Source organism: Leptonychotes weddellii, chromosome 13 (assembly GCF_054177405.1).
Source record: "Leptonychotes weddellii isolate Sample4059 chromosome 13, ASM5417740v2, whole genome shotgun sequence".
In the NCBI taxonomy this organism is placed as follows: Eukaryota; Metazoa; Chordata; class Mammalia; order Carnivora; family Phocidae; genus Leptonychotes; species Leptonychotes weddellii.
Window position 1 is genome coordinate 26,714,724 of NC_138381.1, and position 5,587 is coordinate 26,720,310.

General features: G+C 34.1%; 1 pseudogene; it reads left to right on the forward strand.

The window, feature by feature from the left end:
- The first annotated feature begins 4,163 nt into the window (after window positions 1–4,163).
- Window positions 4,164–5,209, forward strand: LOC115941347 (EF-hand calcium-binding domain-containing protein 10 pseudogene; annotated as a pseudogene).
- The last annotated feature ends 378 nt before the right edge of the window (window positions 5,210–5,587 follow it).

The following is a 5,587-nucleotide window of genomic DNA, read 5'->3' on the forward strand; positions in this document are numbered from 1 at the left end:
TAGAGGGACCACATAGAGAAAGGTAGGAGACACAAAAACACAGAGATGATGGGAACACCACCAGGGATGTGACAACTTGCCCATCCTAGGGCATACCCAGGAAAAAATAGTTTAGTGAAGGAAATCCGTCCACCAGGTAGGAAACTGTCTCAACTCTCTCTAAAGGCACAGAGAATGGACATTTTTAAAATAAAATTTATTTTCCACCTCCATTTTGATAATGTGGATAGGAGCAGGATCTAAGTGCTGTAGCTGGACTACTAGGTCCACCCCAGTGAACCCCAGGCCCCTAGACCACACCTCTAGCCAATCTGCTGGGGCCACCATAGTACTCCATGGGACCACCCCTGGCCCATACTGAGTCCAGGTCCAGCCAGCCAGTCAAATCTTCCAGACACAAACAGTTTACACAGAGGATTCCCCTAAGTCCACTTGTTAAAGATTAGGAGAGGTAGATGTTCTTCCTAATTCATAGAAACATAGAAATTTGAAGAAAATTAGGATGCAGAGGAATGTGTTCCAAATGAAAGAATAACATAAAACCACGGAGGGGGGGGGAACTAAACAGAGGTAATTAATTTACCTAATAGAGTTTGAAGTAATGGTTATACCTATACCATAAAACCATAAAAATCCAAGAAAACACAGGCAGTAATTTCTCTGACATCAGCCATAGCAACCTTATTCTAGATACATCTCCTAAGGCAAGGGAAACAAAAGCAAAAATAAACCTATTGGAACTCCATCAAAATAAAAAGCCTCTAAGGAAACTATCAACAAAATAAAAAGCCAACCTACTAAATGAAAGAAGATATATGCAAAAGATATATCCGATAAGGGGTTAATACCCAAAATATATAAAGAATACCTCCCAACACCAAAAAAATCTGATTAGAAAATGGGCAGAAAACCTGATTAGACATTTTTTCAAAGAAGATCTACAGATGAACGCCTCATTCATTGTTGGGAATGTAAATTGGTACAGCTACTGTGGAGAACAGTATGGAGGTTCCTCAAAAAATTAAAAATAGAAATAGCATATGATACAATAATTCCACTATTGGGTATATACCCAAGAAAAACAAAAACACTAACTCAAAAAGATATATGCACCCCTATGTTTTTTTTTTTTTTAAGATTTTATTTATTTATTTGAGACAGAGAGAATGAGAGACAGAGAGCATGAGAGGGAGGAGGGTCAGAGGGAGAAGCAGGCTCCCCGCCGAGCAGGGAGCCCGATGCGGGACTCGATCCCGGGACTCCAGGATCATGACCTGAGCCGAAGGCAGTCGCTTAACCAACTGAGCCACCCAGGCGCCCCATGCACCCCTATGTTTATTGCAGCATTATTTATAACAGCTGAGAAATGAAAGCAACTTAAGTGTCCATCAACAGATGGACAAAAAAGGAAAATGTGGTATACATACATACAATGTAATATTACACAGCCATAAAAAGGATGGCATCATGCCATTTGAGACAACATGGATGGACCTAGAGAGTATTATGCTAAGTGAAACAAATCCAGCTGAGAAAGACAAATACCATAGGATTTCCACTCATAAATGGAATCTCAAAAAAAAAAAAAAAAAGAACAAAAAGCAGAATCAACTATAAATACTGAGAACAAACTGATTGTTGCCAGAGGGGAAGGGGCTGGGGTTTAGGCAAAATGAGTGAAGGGGAGAGAGACACAGGCCTCCAGTTACTAAGTCATGAGAATAAAAAAAGAACATAAGGAATACAGTCAATGATACTGTAATAAGGTTGTAATGGGGACAGATGGTAGCTGTATTTGTGGGGACCATAGCATAATGTATAAACTTGTCAAATCACTAAGTTGTACACCTGAAACTAATGTAACATAGTGTGTCAATTCTACTCGAATGAAAAAAAATAATGGTCATAAAGATGCTTACTGAACTTGGGAGAAAAATGGATAAACCCACTGAGAACTTCAACAAAGAGTTGAGTTAAAAAATGTAAGAAAGAACTAATCAGAGTTGAAGAATACAATAAATGAAATGAAAATACACTTGAGGGAATCAACAAAAAGATATATAACAAAAACATAAATTAGGGGGAGTAAGAATGTAGTGCTTTTAGAATACAGTCAGACTTAAGCAACTATCAGCTTAAAATATACTGCTACATATAAAGGTCAATATATATGAACCTAATGATAACCACAGCCAAATCTACAATACATAAAAAATAAAAAGCAAATATAACACCAAAGAAAAACATCAAATCACAAGGGAAGATCCAAGAGAATAAAGGACAATAGAAGAACTATAAAAACAACTGGAAAATGACAAAATGTCAATAAGTACATATCTGTTAATAATTACTTTAAATGTAAATGGACTAAATGTTTCAATCAAAAGACACAGAGTGGCTAAATGGATAAAAACAAGACCCATCCATTTGCTACCTAACAGAGACTTCAGATTTAAAAAACAGACCGAAAGTGAAGAGATAGAAAAAAAATATTCCATGCAAATTGAAACAAAAAGAAAATGGGGGTAAAAATACTTCTATCAGAAAAAATAGACTATAAAACAAAAATTCATAAAAAAATAGGAAATGACATAATGAAAAAAGGGGTCCAAGAAGAGGACAAAACATGTAAATATTTATGCACCCAAAACAAAACCTAATTATAATAGAACAAATGTTAATAAAGGGAGAAATTGATGGTAATACAATAGTAGTAAGAGATGGACTATAATACCTCACTTAAATCGATGGGATAGATCGTCCACACCAAAAATCACTAAGGATGCCATAGCCTTAAATGACACATTAGACCAGATAGACTTAATCTATAGAACATTTCATCCCCAAACTGCAAAATACACATTCTTTTCAATGCATATGGAACATTCTGCAAGATTGATCACGTTAGCATGCAAAACAAGTCTCAATAAATTCAAGAAGACTGAAACCATATCAAGCATCTTTTCCAACAACAGTGTGAAATAATTATAAGAAAACTGGGAAAAACACAAGAACATGTAAATAACATATTACTAAACAACCAATAGTTTGATGAAGAAATCAAAGAAGGAAATTAAAAAATGTCTTGAGATGAATGAAAATGGAAAGACTCTACGGGATGCAGCAAAAGCAGTTCTAAGAAGGAACTGCACAGCAATACAAGCCTAATTGAAGAAATAAATATCTGAAAAAAAATTCCAACTTTATACCTAAAGGAATTAGTAAAAGAAAAAGGCCAATGTTAGTAGGAGGAGGAAATAAAAAGATTAGAGCAGAAACAAATGAAATACAGACTAACATAGCAATAGAAAAGATCCATGAAACTAAAAGCTAGTTCTTTGAAAGAAGAAAATTGACAAACCTCTAGCCAGATACATCAAGGGGGAAAAAAAGAACCCAAATGAATAAAATTTGGAAAAAGTTCCAACTTATATCACAGAAATACAAAGGATCATAAGAGACTGCTATAATTATAAGCCAACAAATTGGTAAATCTAGAAGAAATGGACAAATTACTAAAAACACACAATCTTCTAAGACTGAATTACATAAATAGAAAATTTGAATAAATTATAAGTAATGAAATTAAATCAGTAATTTAAAAACTCTGTCCAAAAAGTCCAAATTGAAATCATATATCAAGGACCTTTTTTGACCACAATGATAAGAAACCAGAAATAAATTATAAGAAAAAAATCTAGAAATAACACAAATACCTGAAACCTAAGCAACATGCTACTAAACAATGAAAGGGTCAACCAAAAAATCAAAGAGAAAATTTAAAATGCATGCAGACAAATGAAAATGAAAACACAATGGTACAAAATCTTCAGGATGCAGTGAAAGCAATTCTAAGAGATAAATTTAAAGCAATACAGGCCTACCTCAAAAAGCAAGAAAATTTTGAGATAACCTAACTTGTACCTAAAAGAGCTAGGAAAAAAAAATGAATAAAGCCTAAAGCTAGTAGAAGGAAGAAAATAATAAAAAATAGAGCAGAAATAAATGAAAGAGACTAAAAAAAAAAAAAAAGAGAGAGAGAGAGAGGTCAATGAGACCAGGAGCTCGTTCTTTAAAATGATCAACAAAATTGATAAGCCTTTAGCCAGACACAAGAAAAAATAGGACCCAAATAAATAAAATCAGAAGTAAAGGAGGGAAGAATGCAGGCGGGCGGCAACAGGGAGCTGGAGGCCAAGAATTATTTGGAAAAACATCGGATTATGGAGTTGCTGAACTATCTCACCAGTGCCCTGCTCTTTTTCCAGCCAGAAAAGCCAAAAGAGTATTTAATATCTATATCGGAATGACTGAGAATTGCCAAAATAACAGGCGTGGCTTTTCCTTTCTTTATGGATCACTCTAACATTGTGTCTATGTTTGAGATGATGGACATTTCAAATAAAGGCATTTGTGCAGTACAAAGAAGGCCTAAAAACTCTGGGTCTGTTGAATGAAGATGAAGTTTTAAAAGATGATGGACATGTAATAACTTTGGAAAAATTCAGATCTGTAGTGAACAAGAGGACTGAGAAATATGGTCAGGCAAGAAGATACAATGGGGAAAAGACAGTCTCTTCATCAAATTCTATTGAGAAAACTGGACAGTTACATGTGAAAGAATATAAGTGGGTTACTATCTTACACCACATGTAAAAATAAGTTCAAAATTATTTAAACACCTAAATGTAAGACTTGAAACCATAAAGGCAAAAGCTAAAATAAACAAATGGGATTACATCAAACTAAAAAGCTTTGCACAGTGAAGGAAACCATAACAAAACAAAAAGACAACATCCTGAATGGGGGAAGATATTTGCAACTCATACATCAGATAAGGAGTTGATATCCAAAATAAAGAACTTATACAACTTAATATAAAAAAACTGATTAAAAATGGGCAAAGGTTTGAATAGACATTTTTCCAAATAAGACAAGAGACATATAAAAAGATGCTCAAAATCACTAGTCATCAGAGAAATACAAATCAAAACCATAATGAGATGTCACCTCACACATACATGTCAGATTGGCTTTTATTAAAAAGGCAAAATGTAACTGTTGGCTAGGTGTAGAGAAAAGGAAAACCTCATGCACTGTTGGTGGGAATATAAATTGGTGAAACCATTATGGAAAACAATATGGAGATTCCCCCCCCAAAATTAAAAATAGAACTACCATACAATCTAGCAATTCCACTTCTGGGCATTTATCTGAAGAAAACAAAAATACCTATTCAAAGAGATATATGCACCCTTTTGTTCATTGTAGCCTTATTTACAATAGCTAAATGCCTATTGATAGATTATTGAATAAAGATATTGTATTTATATAAAATAGAATATTACTCAGCCATAAAATAGAATGAAATCTTATTATTTGTAACAACATGGATGGACCCAGGTGATATTATGCTAAGTGAAATAAGACAAATACTGGATGATTTCACTTATATGTAGAATCTAAAAAGTGAAACAAAACAGAAAATGATTCCTAGATATTGCAAACTGTTGGTTTACCAGAAGGGGAAGGGATTGGAGAGTGGTTGAAATAGGTAAAGGGGATTATGAGGTATAAACTTACAGTT